At 51.6% G+C, this 14741-nt stretch overlaps 28 non-coding genes across 28 annotated transcripts; all 28 read left to right on the forward strand.

The window, feature by feature from the left end:
* Nucleotides 1-321: 321 nt before the first annotated feature.
* Nucleotides 322-392, forward strand: TRNAG-GCC (transfer RNA glycine (anticodon GCC)). Its single transcript has one exon. It is a non-coding gene; the product is annotated as a tRNA-Gly (tRNA).
* A 350-nt stretch (nucleotides 393-742) lies between these two features.
* On the forward strand, nucleotides 743-813 carry TRNAG-CCC (transfer RNA glycine (anticodon CCC)). Its single transcript has one exon. It is a non-coding gene; the product is annotated as a tRNA-Gly (tRNA).
* Nucleotides 814-1378: 565 nt separating this feature from the next.
* TRNAG-GCC (transfer RNA glycine (anticodon GCC)) lies at nucleotides 1379-1449 on the forward strand. Its single transcript has one exon. It is a non-coding gene; the product is annotated as a tRNA-Gly (tRNA).
* Nucleotides 1450-1799: 350 nt separating this feature from the next.
* Nucleotides 1800-1870, forward strand: TRNAG-CCC (transfer RNA glycine (anticodon CCC)). Its single transcript has one exon. It is a non-coding gene; the product is annotated as a tRNA-Gly (tRNA).
* Nucleotides 1871-2432: 562 nt separating this feature from the next.
* Nucleotides 2433-2503, forward strand: TRNAG-GCC (transfer RNA glycine (anticodon GCC)). The gene has a single exon. It is a non-coding gene; the product is annotated as a tRNA-Gly (tRNA).
* Nucleotides 2504-2853: 350 nt separating this feature from the next.
* TRNAG-CCC (transfer RNA glycine (anticodon CCC)) lies at nucleotides 2854-2924 on the forward strand. Its single transcript has one exon. It is a non-coding gene; the product is annotated as a tRNA-Gly (tRNA).
* A 565-nt stretch (nucleotides 2925-3489) lies between these two features.
* Nucleotides 3490-3560, forward strand: TRNAG-GCC (transfer RNA glycine (anticodon GCC)). Its single transcript has one exon. It is a non-coding gene; the product is annotated as a tRNA-Gly (tRNA).
* Nucleotides 3561-3910: 350 nt separating this feature from the next.
* Nucleotides 3911-3981, forward strand: TRNAG-CCC (transfer RNA glycine (anticodon CCC)). Its single transcript has one exon. It is a non-coding gene; the product is annotated as a tRNA-Gly (tRNA).
* A 562-nt stretch (nucleotides 3982-4543) lies between these two features.
* On the forward strand, nucleotides 4544-4614 carry TRNAG-GCC (transfer RNA glycine (anticodon GCC)). The gene has a single exon. It is a non-coding gene; the product is annotated as a tRNA-Gly (tRNA).
* A 350-nt stretch (nucleotides 4615-4964) lies between these two features.
* Nucleotides 4965-5035, forward strand: TRNAG-CCC (transfer RNA glycine (anticodon CCC)). The gene has a single exon. It is a non-coding gene; the product is annotated as a tRNA-Gly (tRNA).
* A 562-nt stretch (nucleotides 5036-5597) lies between these two features.
* TRNAG-GCC (transfer RNA glycine (anticodon GCC)) lies at nucleotides 5598-5668 on the forward strand. Its single transcript has one exon. It is a non-coding gene; the product is annotated as a tRNA-Gly (tRNA).
* Nucleotides 5669-6018: 350 nt separating this feature from the next.
* Nucleotides 6019-6089, forward strand: TRNAG-CCC (transfer RNA glycine (anticodon CCC)). The gene has a single exon. It is a non-coding gene; the product is annotated as a tRNA-Gly (tRNA).
* A 562-nt stretch (nucleotides 6090-6651) lies between these two features.
* TRNAG-GCC (transfer RNA glycine (anticodon GCC)) lies at nucleotides 6652-6722 on the forward strand. The gene has a single exon. It is a non-coding gene; the product is annotated as a tRNA-Gly (tRNA).
* Nucleotides 6723-7072: 350 nt separating this feature from the next.
* TRNAG-CCC (transfer RNA glycine (anticodon CCC)) lies at nucleotides 7073-7143 on the forward strand. Its single transcript has one exon. It is a non-coding gene; the product is annotated as a tRNA-Gly (tRNA).
* Nucleotides 7144-7705: 562 nt separating this feature from the next.
* On the forward strand, nucleotides 7706-7776 carry TRNAG-GCC (transfer RNA glycine (anticodon GCC)). Its single transcript has one exon. It is a non-coding gene; the product is annotated as a tRNA-Gly (tRNA).
* A 350-nt stretch (nucleotides 7777-8126) lies between these two features.
* On the forward strand, nucleotides 8127-8197 carry TRNAG-CCC (transfer RNA glycine (anticodon CCC)). Its single transcript has one exon. It is a non-coding gene; the product is annotated as a tRNA-Gly (tRNA).
* Nucleotides 8198-8762: 565 nt separating this feature from the next.
* Nucleotides 8763-8833, forward strand: TRNAG-GCC (transfer RNA glycine (anticodon GCC)). Its single transcript has one exon. It is a non-coding gene; the product is annotated as a tRNA-Gly (tRNA).
* Nucleotides 8834-9183: 350 nt separating this feature from the next.
* On the forward strand, nucleotides 9184-9254 carry TRNAG-CCC (transfer RNA glycine (anticodon CCC)). The gene has a single exon. It is a non-coding gene; the product is annotated as a tRNA-Gly (tRNA).
* A 562-nt stretch (nucleotides 9255-9816) lies between these two features.
* TRNAG-GCC (transfer RNA glycine (anticodon GCC)) lies at nucleotides 9817-9887 on the forward strand. Its single transcript has one exon. It is a non-coding gene; the product is annotated as a tRNA-Gly (tRNA).
* A 350-nt stretch (nucleotides 9888-10237) lies between these two features.
* TRNAG-CCC (transfer RNA glycine (anticodon CCC)) lies at nucleotides 10238-10308 on the forward strand. Its single transcript has one exon. It is a non-coding gene; the product is annotated as a tRNA-Gly (tRNA).
* A 562-nt stretch (nucleotides 10309-10870) lies between these two features.
* Nucleotides 10871-10941, forward strand: TRNAG-GCC (transfer RNA glycine (anticodon GCC)). Its single transcript has one exon. It is a non-coding gene; the product is annotated as a tRNA-Gly (tRNA).
* A 350-nt stretch (nucleotides 10942-11291) lies between these two features.
* TRNAG-CCC (transfer RNA glycine (anticodon CCC)) lies at nucleotides 11292-11362 on the forward strand. The gene has a single exon. It is a non-coding gene; the product is annotated as a tRNA-Gly (tRNA).
* Nucleotides 11363-11924: 562 nt separating this feature from the next.
* On the forward strand, nucleotides 11925-11995 carry TRNAG-GCC (transfer RNA glycine (anticodon GCC)). Its single transcript has one exon. It is a non-coding gene; the product is annotated as a tRNA-Gly (tRNA).
* Nucleotides 11996-12345: 350 nt separating this feature from the next.
* Nucleotides 12346-12416, forward strand: TRNAG-CCC (transfer RNA glycine (anticodon CCC)). The gene has a single exon. It is a non-coding gene; the product is annotated as a tRNA-Gly (tRNA).
* A 562-nt stretch (nucleotides 12417-12978) lies between these two features.
* TRNAG-GCC (transfer RNA glycine (anticodon GCC)) lies at nucleotides 12979-13049 on the forward strand. The gene has a single exon. It is a non-coding gene; the product is annotated as a tRNA-Gly (tRNA).
* A 350-nt stretch (nucleotides 13050-13399) lies between these two features.
* On the forward strand, nucleotides 13400-13470 carry TRNAG-CCC (transfer RNA glycine (anticodon CCC)). Its single transcript has one exon. It is a non-coding gene; the product is annotated as a tRNA-Gly (tRNA).
* Nucleotides 13471-14032: 562 nt separating this feature from the next.
* Nucleotides 14033-14103, forward strand: TRNAG-GCC (transfer RNA glycine (anticodon GCC)). Its single transcript has one exon. It is a non-coding gene; the product is annotated as a tRNA-Gly (tRNA).
* Nucleotides 14104-14453: 350 nt separating this feature from the next.
* TRNAG-CCC (transfer RNA glycine (anticodon CCC)) lies at nucleotides 14454-14524 on the forward strand. The gene has a single exon. It is a non-coding gene; the product is annotated as a tRNA-Gly (tRNA).
* Nucleotides 14525-14741: the final 217 nt, after the last annotated feature.

Raw genomic sequence — 14741 nt, forward strand, 5'->3', positions numbered from 1 at the left:
AAGATATCCCCTGAGTCCTGCGGTAGAAGTCTGGCTTTCCTGAGGCACGGTGCTCAGGGAACTGCACTCAGAGTAGCGACCCATACAAAGGCCACCCTCATCTACCAGTGTGCTTGCCTCTGTCCACTTTTCCTGTCTATAGAACCTGGCCGTTCGTGGCCGTTCGTGGCCAAGTGAGTGAGAAGGACTGCCAGGGCAGCGCAGCTCCCATTCACCCACCGGAGCTGGCGCCATCCTCATGTCACTGCAGTGCTCTGTTAAATCAGCTGCTCTGGGCTGCAATGGTCCAGAGCACTGTAGCGCCAGTGTGCAGCATGTAAGGCATTGGTGGTTCAGTGGTAGAATTCTCGCCTGCCACGCGGGAGGCCCGGGTTCGATTCCCGGCCAATGCATGAGCGTTTTGCACATGTACCTTTCGTTGACTTTGAAGCATCGTGAAAAGGAAGAGACCGAACAAAAAAACAAGCCTTGATTGCCTTGCTTGCCTTATTTCTGCTACTAGCGATCACTCTGCTGATCCCTTTTAGTAGAAGGGGCCGCTGCGCCTTGACTGGAAGCAGGGCAATCTCAGATTATGCAAAACGCTCATAGAGGCCCAGCCCGAGTAGGTGCCAGTCTCACACGTCTGCAAAGGCCTTCAATGAGGCTTTCAGCAGAAGTCAAGAGTTTACGAGTGACCATTCGCATGGAACTGGCAGGTGTGTTAAATCAAGCGCTCTACCGCAGTAATGCTGCTTGTCAAGCATTGGTAGTTCAGTGGTAGAATTCTCGCTTCCCAAGCGGGAGGCCTGGGTTCGATTCCCGGCCAATGCATGGCACTTTTGTAGACGTGTCTCTTGATATTTTAAAAGGCATGGGAAAAGAAAAATGGAAACGGTAGATAAGATGATTGCATTGCTTGTCTGTTTTCTGCGCAAAGAAAGCAATCTGCTGCCCTCTTTTAGCAGAAGATGGAACTGCAGTTTCAACTTAAGGCGGGAAACCTTCTATTATGCAAATAATTCCCAGAAGACCCCAGAAGCCCAGATTGAAAGGGTGTCAGCCTCGTGTGGCTGCAAAGATATCCCCTGAGTCCTGCGGTAGAAGTCTGGCTTTCCTGAGGCACGGTGCTCAGGGAACTGCACTCAGAGTAGCGACCCATACAAAGGCCACCCTCATCTACCAGTGTGCTTGCCTCTGTCCACTTTTCCTGTCTATAGAACCTGGCCGTTCGTGGCCGTTCGTGGCCAAGTGAGTGAGAAGGACTGCCAGGGCAGCGCAGCTCCCATTCACCCACCGGAGCTGGCGCCATCCTCATGCCACTGCAGTGCTCTGTTAAATCAGCTGCTCTGGGCTGCAATGGTCCAGAGCACTGTAGCGCCAGTGTGCAGCATGTAAGGCATTGGTGGTTCAGTGGTAGAATTCTCGCCTGCCACGCGGGAGGCCCGGGTTCGATTCCCGGCCAATGCATGAGCGTTTTGCACATGTACCTTTCGTTGACTTTGAAGCATCGTGAAAAGGAAGAGACCGAACAAAAAAACAAGCCTTGATTGCCTTGCTTGCCTTATTTCTGCTACTAGCGATCACTCTGCTGATCCCTTTTAGTAGAAGGGGCCGCTGCGCCTTGACTGGAAGCAGGGCAATCTCAGATTATGCAAACAGCTCATAGAGGCCCAGCCCGAGTAGGTGCCAGTCTCACACGTCTGCAAAGGCCTTCAATGAGGCTTTCAGCAGAAGTCAAGAGTTTACGAGTGACCATTCGCATGGAACTGGCAGGTGTGTTAAATCAAGCGCTCTACCGCAGTAATGCTGCTTGTCAGGCATTGGTAGTTCAGTGGTAGAATTCTCGCTTCCCAAGCGGGAGGCCCGGGTTCGATTCCCGGCCAATGCATGGCACTTTTGTAGACGTGTCTCTTGATATTTTAAAAGGCATGGGAAAAGAAAAATGGAAACGGTAGATAAGATGATTGCATTGCTTGTCTGTTTTCTGCGCAAAGAAAGCACTCTGCTGCCCTCTTTTAGCAGAAGATGGAACGGCAGTTTCAACTTAAGGCGGGAAACCTATTATGCAAATAATTCCCAGAAGACCCCAGAAGCCCAGATTGAAAGGGTGTCAGCCTCGTGTGGCTGCAAAGATATCCCCTGAGTCCTGCGGTAGAAGTCTGGCTTTCCTGAGGCACGGTGCTCAGGGAACTGCACTCAGAGTAGCGACCCATACAAAGGCCACCCTCATCTACCAGTGTGCTTGCCTCTGTCCACTTTTCCTGTCTATAGAACCTGGCCGTTCGTGGCCGTTCGTGGCCAAGTGAGTGAGAAGGACTGCCAGGGCAGCGCAGCTCCCATTCACCCACCGGAGCTGGCGCCATCCTCATGTCACTGCAGTGCTCTGTTAAATCAGCTGCTCTGGGCTGCAATGGTCCAGAGCACTGTAGCGCCAGTGTGCAGCATGTAAGGCATTGGTGGTTCAGTGGTAGAATTCTCGCCTGCCACGCGGGAGGCCCGGGTTCGATTCCCGGCCAATGCATGAGCGTTTTGCACATGTACCTTTCGTTGACTTTGAAGCATCGTGAAAAGGAAGAGACCGAACAAAAAAACAAGCCTTGATTGCCTTGCTTGCCTTATTTCTGCTACTAGCGATCACTCTGCTGATCCCTTTTAGTAGAAGGGGCCGCTGCGCCTTGACTGGAAGCAGGGCAATCTCAGATTATGCAAACAGCTCATAGAGGCCCAGCCCGAGTAGGTGCCAGTCTCACACGTCTGCAAAGGCCTTCAATGAGGCTTTCAGCAGAAGTCAAGAGTTTACGAGTGACCATTCGCATGGAACTGGCAGGTGTGTTAAATCAAGCGCTCTACCGCAGTAATGCTGCTTGTCAGGCATTGGTAGTTCAGTGGTAGAATTCTCGCTTCCCAAGCGGGAGGCCCGGGTTCGATTCCCGGCCAATGCATGGCACTTTTGTAGACGTGTCTCTTGATATTTTAAAAGGCATGGGAAAAGAAAAATGGAAACGGTAGATAAGATGATTGCATTGCTTGTCTGTTTTCTGCGCAAAGAAAGCAATCTGCTGCCCTCTTTTAGCAGAAGATGGAACTGCAGTTTCAACTTAAGGCGGGAAACCTTCTATTATGCAAATAATTCCCAGAAGACCCCAGAAGCCCAGATTGAAAGGGTGTCAGCCTCGTGTGGCTGCAAAGATATCCCCTGAGTCCTGCGGTAGAAGTCTGGCTTTCCTGAGGCACGGTGCTCAGGGAACTGCACTCAGAGTAGCGACCCATACAAAGGCCACCCTCATCTACCAGTGTGCTTGCCTCTGTCCACTTTTCCTGTCTATAGAACCTGGCCGTTCGTGGCCGTTCGTGGCCAAGTGAGTGAGAAGGACTGCCAGGGCAGCGCAGCTCCCATTCACCCACCGGAGCTGGCGCCATCCTCATGTCACTGCAGTGCTCTGTTAAATCAGCTGCTCTGGGCTGCAATGGTCCAGAGCACTGTAGCGCCAGTGTGCAGCATGTAAGGCATTGGTGGTTCAGTGGTAGAATTCTCGCCTGCCACGCGGGAGGCCCGGGTTCGATTCCCGGCCAATGCATGAGCGTTTTGCACATGTACCTTTCGTTGACTTTGAAGCATCGTGAAAAGGAAGAGACCGAACAAAAAAACAAGCCTTGATTGCCTTGCTTGCCTTATTTCTGCTACTAGCGATCACTCTGCTGATCCCTTTTAGTAGAAGGGGCCGCTGCGCCTTGACTGGAAGCAGGGCAATCTCAGATTATGCAAACAGCTCATAGAGGCCCAGCCCGAGTAGGTGCCAGTCTCACACGTCTGCAAAGGCCTTCAATGAGGCTTTCAGCAGAAGTCAAGAGTTTACGAGTGACCATTCGCATGGAACTGGCAGGTGTGTTAAATCAAGCGCTCTACCGCAGTAATGCTGCTTGTCAGGCATTGGTAGTTCAGTGGTAGAATTCTCGCTTCCCAAGCGGGAGGCCCGGGTTCGATTCCCGGCCAATGCATGGCACTTTTGTAGACGTGTCTCTTGATATTTTAAAAGGCATGGGAAAAGAAAAATGGAAACGGTAGATAAGATGATTGCATTGCTTGTCTGTTTTCTGCGCAAAGAAAGCACTCTGCTGCCCTCTTTTAGCAGAAGATGGAACGGCAGTTTCAACTTAAGGCGGGAAACCTATTATGCAAATAATTCCCAGAAGACCCCAGAAGCCCAGATTGAAAGGGTGTCAGCCTCGTGTGGCTGCAAAGATATCCCCTGAGTCCTGCGGTAGAAGTCTGGCTTTCCTGAGGCACGGTGCTCAGGGAACTGCACTCAGAGTAGCGACCCATACAAAGGCCACCCTCATCTACCAGTGTGCTTGCCTCTGTCCACTTTTCCTGTCTATAGAACCTGGCCGTTCGTGGCCGTTCGTGGCCAAGTGAGTGAGAAGGACTGCCAGGGCAGCGCAGCTCCCATTCACCCACCGGAGCTGGCGCCATCCTCATGTCACTGCAGTGCTCTGTTAAATCAGCTGCTCTGGGCTGCAATGGTCCAGAGCACTGTAGCGCCAGTGTGCAGCATGTAAGGCATTGGTGGTTCAGTGGTAGAATTCTCGCCTGCCACGCGGGAGGCCCGGGTTCGATTCCCGGCCAATGCATGAGCGTTTTGCACATGTACCTTTCGTTGACTTTGAAGCATCGTGAAAAGGAAGAGACCGAACAAAAAAACAAGCCTTGATTGCCTTGCTTGCCTTATTTCTGCTACTAGCGATCACTCTGCTGATCCCTTTTAGTAGAAGGGGCCGCTGCGCCTTGACTGGAAGCAGGGCAATCTCAGATTATGCAAACAGCTCATAGAGGCCCAGCCCGAGTAGGTGCCAGTCTCACACGTCTGCAAAGGCCTTCAATGAGGCTTTCAGCAGAAGTCAAGAGTTTACGAGTGACCATTCGCATGGAACTGGCAGGTGTGTTAAATCAAGCGCTCTACCGCAGTAATGCTGCTTGTCAGGCATTGGTAGTTCAGTGGTAGAATTCTCGCTTCCCAAGCGGGAGGCCCGGGTTCGATTCCCGGCCAATGCATGGCACTTTTGTAGACGTGTCTCTTGATATTTTAAAAGGCATGGGAAAAGAAAAATGGAAACGGTAGATAAGATGATTGCATTGCTTGTCTGTTTTCTGCGCAAAGAAAGCACTCTGCTGCCCTCTTTTAGCAGAAGATGGAACGGCAGTTTCAACTTAAGGCGGGAAACCTATTATGCAAATAATTCCCAGAAGACCCCAGAAGCCCAGATTGAAAGGGTGTCAGCCTCGTGTGGCTGCAAAGATATCCCCTGAGTCCTGCGGTAGAAGTCTGGCTTTCCTGAGGCACGGTGCTCAGGGAACTGCACTCAGAGTAGCGACCCATACAAAGGCCACCCTCATCTACCAGTGTGCTTGCCTCTGTCCACTTTTCCTGTCTATAGAACCTGGCCGTTCGTGGCCGTTCGTGGCCAAGTGAGTGAGAAGGACTGCCAGGGCAGCGCAGCTCCCATTCACCCACCGGAGCTGGCGCCATCCTCATGTCACTGCAGTGCTCTGTTAAATCAGCTGCTCTGGGCTGCAATGGTCCAGAGCACTGTAGCGCCAGTGTGCAGCATGTAAGGCATTGGTGGTTCAGTGGTAGAATTCTCGCCTGCCACGCGGGAGGCCCGGGTTCGATTCCCGGCCAATGCATGAGCGTTTTGCACATGTACCTTTCGTTGACTTTGAAGCATCGTGAAAAGGAAGAGACAGAACAAAAAAACAAGCCTTGATTGCCTTGCTTGCCTTATTTCTGCTACTAGCGATCACTCTGCTGATCCCTTTTAGTAGAAGGGGCCGCTGCGCCTTGACTGGAAGCAGGGCAATCTCAGATTATGCAAACAGCTCATAGAGGCCCAGCCCGAGTAGGTGCCAGTCTCACACGTCTGCAAAGGCCTTCAATGAGGCTTTCAGCAGAAGTCAAGAGTTTACGAGTGACCATTCGCATGGAACTGGCAGGTGTGTTAAATCAAGTGCTCTACCGCAGTAATGCTGCTTGTCAGGCATTGGTAGTTCAGTGGTAGAATTCTCGCTTCCCAAGCGGGAGGCCCGGGTTCGATTCCCGGCCAATGCATGGCACTTTTGTAGACGTGTCTCTTGATATTTTAAAAGGCATGGGAAAAGAAAAATGGAAACGGTAGATAAGATGATTGCATTGCTTGTCTGTTTTCTGCGCAAAGAAAGCACTCTGCTGCCCTCTTTTAGCAGAAGATGGAACGGCAGTTTCAACTTAAGGCGGGAAACCTATTATGCAAATAATTCCCAGAAGACCCCAGAAGCCCAGATTGAAAGGGTGTCAGCCTCGTGTGGCTGCAAAGATATCCCCTGAGTCCTGCGGTAGAAGTCTGGCTTTCCTGAGGCACGGTGCTCAGGGAACTGCACTCAGAGTAGCGACCCATACAAAGGCCACCCTCATCTACCAGTGTGCTTGCCTCTGTCCACTTTTCCTGTCTATAGAACCTGGCCGTTCGTGGCCGTTCGTGGCCAAGTGAGTGAGAAGGACTGCCAGGGCAGCGCAGCTCCCATTCACCCACCGGAGCTGGCGCCATCCTCATGTCACTGCAGTGCTCTGTTAAATCAGCTGCTCTGGGCTGCAATGGTCCAGAGCACTGTAGCGCCAGTGTGCAGCATGTAAGGCATTGGTGGTTCAGTGGTAGAATTCTCGCCTGCCACGCGGGAGGCCCGGGTTCGATTCCCGGCCAATGCATGAGCGTTTTGCACATGTACCTTTCGTTGACTTTGAAGCATCGTGAAAAGGAAGAGACCGAACAAAAAAACAAGCCTTGATTGCCTTGCTTGCCTTATTTCTGCTACTAGCGATCACTCTGCTGATCCCTTTTAGTAGAAGGGGCCGCTGCGCCTTGACTGGAAGCAGGGCAATCTCAGATTATGCAAACAGCTCATAGAGGCCCAGCCCGAGTAGGTGCCAGTCTCACACGTCTGCAAAGGCCTTCAATGAGGCTTTCAGCAGAAGTCAAGAGTTTACGAGTGACCATTCGCATGGAACTGGCAGGTGTGTTAAATCAAGCGCTCTACCGCAGTAATGCTGCTTGTCAGGCATTGGTAGTTCAGTGGTAGAATTCTCGCTTCCCAAGCGGGAGGCCCGGGTTCGATTCCCGGCCAATGCATGGCACTTTTGTAGACGTGTCTCTTGATATTTTAAAAGGCATGGGAAAAGAAAAATGGAAACGGTAGATAAGATGATTGCATTGCTTGTCTGTTTTCTGCGCAAAGAAAGCACTCTGCTGCCCTCTTTTAGCAGAAGATGGAACGGCAGTTTCAACTTAAGGCGGGAAACCTATTATGCAAATAATTCCCAGAAGACCCCAGAAGCCCAGATTGAAAGGGTGTCAGCCTCGTGTGGCTGCAAAGATATCCCCTGAGTCCTGCGGTAGAAGTCTGGCTTTCCTGAGGCACGGTGCTCAGGGAACTGCACTCAGAGTAGCGACCCATACAAAGGCCACCCTCATCTACCAGTGTGCTTGCCTCTGTCCACTTTTCCTGTCTATAGAACCTGGCCGTTCGTGGCCGTTCGTGGCCAAGTGAGTGAGAAGGACTGCCAGGGCAGCGCAGCTCCCATTCACCCACCGGAGCTGGCGCCATCCTCATGTCACTGCAGTGCTCTGTTAAATCAGCTGCTCTGGGCTGCAATGGTCCAGAGCACTGTAGCGCCAGTGTGCAGCATGTAAGGCATTGGTGGTTCAGTGGTAGAATTCTCGCCTGCCACGCGGGAGGCCCGGGTTCGATTCCCGGCCAATGCATGAGCGTTTTGCACATGTACCTTTCGTTGACTTTGAAGCATCGTGAAAAGGAAGAGACCGAACAAAAAAACAAGCCTTGATTGCCTTGCTTGCCTTATTTCTGCTACTAGCGATCACTCTGCTGATCCCTTTTAGTAGAAGGGGCCGCTGCGCCTTGACTGGAAGCAGGGCAATCTCAGATTATGCAAACAGCTCATAGAGGCCCAGCCCGAGTAGGTGCCAGTCTCACACGTCTGCAAAGGCCTTCAATGAGGCTTTCAGCAGAAGTCAAGAGTTTACGAGTGACCATTCGCATGGAACTGGCAGGTGTGTTAAATCAAGCGCTCTACCGCAGTAATGCTGCTTGTCAGGCATTGGTAGTTCAGTGGTAGAATTCTCGCTTCCCAAGCGGGAGGCCCGGGTTCGATTCCCGGCCAATGCATGGCACTTTTGTAGACGTGTCTCTTGATATTTTAAAAGGCATGGGAAAAGAAAAATGGAAACGGTAGATAAGATGATTGCATTGCTTGTCTGTTTTCTGCGCAAAGAAAGCAATCTGCTGCCCTCTTTTAGCAGAAGATGGAACTGCAGTTTCAACTTAAGGCGGGAAACCTTCTATTATGCAAATAATTCCCAGAAGACCCCAGAAGCCCAGATTGAAAGGGTGTCAGCCTCGTGTGGCTGCAAAGATATCCCCTGAGTCCTGCGGTAGAAGTCTGGCTTTCCTGAGGCACGGTGCTCAGGGAACTGCACTCAGAGTAGCGACCCATACAAAGGCCACCCTCATCTACCAGTGTGCTTGCCTCTGTCCACTTTTCCTGTCTATAGAACCTGGCCGTTCGTGGCCGTTCGTGGCCAAGTGAGTGAGAAGGACTGCCAGGGCAGCGCAGCTCCCATTCACCCACCGGAGCTGGCGCCATCCTCATGTCACTGCAGTGCTCTGTTAAATCAGCTGCTCTGGGCTGCAATGGTCCAGAGCACTGTAGCGCCAGTGTGCAGCATGTAAGGCATTGGTGGTTCAGTGGTAGAATTCTCGCCTGCCACGCGGGAGGCCCGGGTTCGATTCCCGGCCAATGCATGAGCGTTTTGCACATGTACCTTTCGTTGACTTTGAAGCATCGTGAAAAGGAAGAGACCGAACAAAAAAACAAGCCTTGATTGCCTTGCTTGCCTTATTTCTGCTACTAGCGATCACTCTGCTGATCCCTTTTAGTAGAAGGGGCCGCTGCGCCTTGACTGGAAGCAGGGCAATCTCAGATTATGCAAACAGCTCATAGAGGCCCAGCCCGAGTAGGTGCCAGTCTCACACGTCTGCAAAGGCCTTCAATGAGGCTTTCAGCAGAAGTCAAGAGTTTACGAGTGACCATTCGCATGGAACTGGCAGGTGTGTTAAATCAAGCGCTCTACCGCAGTAATGCTGCTTGTCAGGCATTGGTAGTTCAGTGGTAGAATTCTCGCTTCCCAAGCGGGAGGCCCGGGTTCGATTCCCGGCCAATGCATGGCACTTTTGTAGACGTGTCTCTTGATATTTTAAAAGGCATGGGAAAAGAAAAATGGAAACGGTAGATAAGATGATTGCATTGCTTGTCTGTTTTCTGCGCAAAGAAAGCACTCTGCTGCCCTCTTTTAGCAGAAGATGGAACGGCAGTTTCAACTTAAGGCGGGAAACCTATTATGCAAATAATTCCCAGAAGACCCCAGAAGCCCAGATTGAAAGGGTGTCAGCCTCGTGTGGCTGCAAAGATATCCCCTGAGTCCTGCGGTAGAAGTCTGGCTTTCCTGAGGCACGGTGCTCAGGGAACTGCACTCAGAGTAGCGACCCATACAAAGGCCACCCTCATCTACCAGTGTGCTTGCCTCTGTCCACTTTTCCTGTCTATAGAACCTGGCCGTTCGTGGCCGTTCGTGGCCAAGTGAGTGAGAAGGACTGCCAGGGCAGCGCAGCTCCCATTCACCCACCGGAGCTGGCGCCATCCTCATGTCACTGCAGTGCTCTGTTAAATCAGCTGCTCTGGGCTGCAATGGTCCAGAGCACTGTAGCGCCAGTGTGCAGCATGTAAGGCATTGGTGGTTCAGTGGTAGAATTCTCGCCTGCCACGCGGGAGGCCCGGGTTCGATTCCCGGCCAATGCATGAGCGTTTTGCACATGTACCTTTCGTTGACTTTGAAGCATCGTGAAAAGGAAGAGACCGAACAAAAAAACAAGCCTTGATTGCCTTGCTTGCCTTATTTCTGCTACTAGCGATCACTCTGCTGATCCCTTTTAGTAGAAGGGGCCGCTGCGCCTTGACTGGAAGCAGGGCAATCTCAGATTATGCAAACAGCTCATAGAGGCCCAGCCCGAGTAGGTGCCAGTCTCACACGTCTGCAAAGGCCTTCAATGAGGCTTTCAGCAGAAGTCAAGAGTTTACGAGTGACCATTCGCATGGAACTGGCAGGTGTGTTAAATCAAGCGCTCTACCGCAGTAATGCTGCTTGTCAGGCATTGGTAGTTCAGTGGTAGAATTCTCGCTTCCCAAGCGGGAGGCCCGGGTTCGATTCCCGGCCAATGCATGGCACTTTTGTAGACGTGTCTCTTGATATTTTAAAAGGCATGGGAAAAGAAAAATGGAAACGGTAGATAAGATGATTGCATTGCTTGTCTGTTTTCTGCGCAAAGAAAGCACTCTGCTGCCCTCTTTTAGCAGAAGATGGAACGGCAGTTTCAACTTAAGGCGGGAAACCTATTATGCAAATAATTCCCAGAAGACCCCAGAAGCCCAGATTGAAAGGGTGTCAGCCTCGTGTGGCTGCAAAGATATCCCCTGAGTCCTGCGGTAGAAGTCTGGCTTTCCTGAGGCACGGTGCTCAGGGAACTGCACTCAGAGTAGCGACCCATACAAAGGCCACCCTCATCTACCAGTGTGCTTGCCTCTGTCCACTTTTCCTGTCTATAGAACCTGGCCGTTCGTGGCCGTTCGTGGCCAAGTGAGTGAGAAGGACTGCCAGGGCAGCGCAGCTCCCATTCACCCACCGGAGCTGGCGCCATCCTCATGTCACTGCAGTGCTCTGTTAAATCAGCTGCTCTGGGCTGCAATGGTCCAGAGCACTGTAGCGCCAGTGTGCAGCATGTAAGGCATTGGTGGTTCAGTGGTAGAATTCTCGCCTGCCACGCGGGAGGCCCGGGTTCGATTCCCGGCCAATGCATGAGCGTTTTGCACATGTACCTTTCGTTGACTTTGAAGCATCGTGAAAAGGAAGAGACAGAACAAAAAAACAAGCCTTGATTGCCTTGCTTGCCTTATTTCTGCTACTAGCGATCACTCTGCTGATCCCTTTTAGTAGAAGGGGCCGCTGCGCCTTGACTGGAAGCAGGGCAATCTCAGATTATGCAAACAGCTCATAGAGGCCCAGCCCGAGTAGGTGCCAGTCTCACACGTCTGCAAAGGCCTTCAATGAGGCTTTCAGCAGAAGTCAAGAGTTTACGAGTGACCATTCGCATGGAACTGGCAGGTGTGTTAAATCAAGTGCTCTACCGCAGTAATGCTGCTTGTCAGGCATTGGTAGTTCAGTGGTAGAATTCTCGCTTCCCAAGCGGGAGGCCCGGGTTCGATTCCCGGCCAATGCATGGCACTTTTGTAGACGTGTCTCTTGATATTTTAAAAGGCATGGGAAAAGAAAAATGGAAACGGTAGATAAGATGATTGCATTGCTTGTCTGTTTTCTGCGCAAAGAAAGCACTCTGCTGCCCTCTTTTAGCAGAAGATGGAACGGCAGTTTCAACTTAAGGCGGGAAACCTATTATGCAAATAATTCCCAGAAGACCCCAGAAGCCCAGATTGAAAGGGTGTCAGCCTCGTGTGGCTGCAAAGATATCCCCTGAGTCCTGCGGTAGAAGTCTGGCTTTCCTGAGGCACGGTGCTCAGGGAACTGCACTCAGAGTAGCGACCCATACAAAGGCCACCCTCATCTACCAGTGTGCTTGCCTCTGTCCACTTTTCCTGTCTATAGAACCTGGCCGTTCGTGGCCGTTCGTGGCCAAGTGAGTGAGAAGGACTGCCAGGGCAGCGCAGCTCCCATTCACCCACCGGAGCTGGCGCCATCCTCATGTCACTGCAGTGCTCTGTTAAATCAGCTGCTCTGGGCTGCAATGGTCCAGAGCACTGTAGCGCCAGTGTGCAGCATGTAAGGCATTGGTGGTTCAGTGGTAGAATTCTCGCCTGCCACGCGGGAGGCCCGGGTTCGATTCCCGGCCAATGCATGAGCGTTTTGCACATGTACCTTTCGTTGACTTTGAAGCATCGTGAAAAGGAAGAGACCGAACAAAAAAACAAGCCTTGATTGCCTTGCTTGCCTTATTTCTGCTACTAGCGATCACTCTGCTGATCCCTTTTAGTAGAAGGGGCCGCTGCGCCTTGACTGGAAGCAGGGCAATCTCAGATTATGCAAACAGCTCATAGAGGCCCAGCCCGAGTAGGTGCCAGTCTCACACGTCTGCAAAGGCCTTCAATGAGGCTTTCAGCAGAAGTCAAGAGTTTACGAGTGACCATTCGCATGGAACTGGCAGGTGTGTTAAATCAAGCGCTCTACCGCAGTAATGCTGCTTGTCAGGCATTGGTAGTTCAGTGGTAGAATTCTCGCTTCCCAAGCGGGAGGCCCGGGTTCGATTCCCGGCCAATGCATGGCACTTTTGTAGACGTGTCTCTTGATATTTTAAAAGGCATGGGAAAAGAAAAATGGAAACGGTAGATAAGATGATTGCATTGCTTGTCTGTTTTCTGCGCAAAGAAAGCACTCTGCTGCCCTCTTTTAGCAGAAGATGGAACGGCAGTTTCAACTTAAGGCGGGAAACCTATTATGCAAATAATTCCCAGAAGACCCCAGAAGCCCAGATTGAAAGGGTGTCAGCCTCGTGTGGCTGCAAAGATATCCCCTGAGTCCTGCGGTAGAAGTCTGGCTTTCCTGAGGCACGGTGCTCAGGGAACTGCACTCAGAGTAGCGACCCATACAAAGGCCACCCTCATCTACCAGTGTGCTTGCCTCTGTCCACTTTTCCTGTCTATAGAACCTGGCCGTTCGTGGCCGTTCGTGGCCAAGTGAGTGAGAAGGACTGCCAGGGCAGCGCAGCTCCCATTCACCCACCGGAGCTGGCGCCATCCTCATGTCACTGCAGTGCTCTGTTAAATCAGCTGCTCTGGGCTGCAATGGTCCAGAGCACTGTAGCGCCAGTGTGCAGCATGTAAGGCATTGGTGGTTCAGTGGTAGAATTCTCGCCTGCCACGCGGGAGGCCCGGGTTCGATTCCCGGCCAATGCATGAGCGTTTTGCACATGTACCTTTCGTTGACTTTGAAGCATCGTGAAAAGGAAGAGACAGAACAAAAAAACAAGCCTTGATTGCCTTGCTTGCCTTATTTCTGCTACTAGCGATCACTCTGCTGATCCCTTTTAGTAGAAGGGGCCGCTGCGCCTTGACTGGAAGCAGGGCAATCTCAGATTATGCAAACAGCTCATAGAGGCCCAGCCCGAGTAGGTGCCAGTCTCACACGTCTGCAAAGGCCTTCAATGAGGCTTTCAGCAGAAGTCAAGAGTTTACGAGTGACCATTCGCATGGAACTGGCAGGTGTGTTAAATCAAGTGCTCTACCGCAGTAATGCTGCTTGTCAGGCATTGGTAGTTCAGTGGTAGAATTCTTGCTTCCCAAGCGGGAGGCCCGGGTTCGATTCCCGGCCAATGCATGGCACTTTTGTAGACGTGTCTCTTGATATTTTAAAAGGCATGGGAAAAGAAAAATGGAAACGGTAGATAAGATGATTGCATTGCTTGTCTGTTTTCTGCGCAAAGAAAGCACTCTGCTGCCCTCTTTTAGCAGAAGATGGAACGGCAGTTTCAACTTAAGGCGGGAAACCTATTATGCAAATAATTCCCAGAAGACCCCAGAAGCCCAGATTGAAAGGGTGTCAGCCTCGTGTGGCTGCAAAGATATCCCCTGAGTCCTGCGGTAGAAGTCTGGCTTTCCTGAGGCACGGTGCTCAGGGAACTGCACTCAGAGTAGCGACCCATACAAAGGCCACCCTCATCTACCAGTGTGCTTGCCTCTGTCCACTTTTCCTGTCTATAGAACCTGGCCGTTCGTGGCCGTTCGTGGCCAAGTGAGTGAGAAGGACTGCCAGGGCAGCGCAGCTCCCATTCACCCACCGGAGCTGGCGCCATCCTCATGTCACTGCAGTGCTCTGTTAAATCAGCTGCTCTGGGCTGCAATGGTCCAGAGCACTGTAGCGCCAGTGTGCAGCATGTAAGGCATTGGTGGTTCAGTGGTAGAATTCTCGCCTGCCACGCGGGAGGCCCGGGTTCGATTCCCGGCCAATGCATGAGTGTTTTGCACATGTACCTTTCGTTGACTTTGAAGCATCGTGAAAAGGAAGAGACCGAACAAAAAAACAAGCCTTGATTGCCTTGCTTGCCTTATTTCTGCTACTAGCGATCACTCTGCTGATCCCTTTTAGTAGAAGGGGCCGCTGCGCCTTGACTGGAAGCAGGGCAATCTCAGATTATGCAAAACGCTCATAGAGGCCCAGCCCGAGTAGGTGCCAGTCTCACACGTCTGCAAAGGCCTTCAATGAGGCTTTCAGCAGAAGTCAAGAGTTTACGAGTGACCATTCGCATGGAACTGGCAGGTGTGTTAAATCAAGCGCTCTACCGCAGTAATGCTGCTTGTCAAGCATTGGTAGTTCAGTGGTAGAATTCTCGCTTCCCAAGCGGGAGGCCTGGGTTCGATTCCCGGCCAATGCATGGCACTTTTGTAGACGTGTCTCTTGATATTTTAAAAGGCATGGGAAAAGAAAAATGGAAACGGTAGATAAGATGATTGCATTGCTTGTCTGTTTTCTGCGCAAAGAAAGCAATCTGCTGCCCTCTTTTAGCAGAAGATGGAACTGCAGTTTCAACTTAAGGCGGGAAACCTTCTATTATGCAAATAATTCCCAGAAGACCCCAGAAGCCCAGATTG

Source organism: Ambystoma mexicanum, unplaced genomic scaffold (genome assembly GCF_040938575.1).
Source record: "Ambystoma mexicanum isolate Mex_15411 unplaced genomic scaffold, UKY_AmexF1_1 Mex_scaf52, whole genome shotgun sequence".
NCBI classification, from domain to species: domain Eukaryota; kingdom Metazoa; phylum Chordata; class Amphibia; order Caudata; family Ambystomatidae; genus Ambystoma; species Ambystoma mexicanum.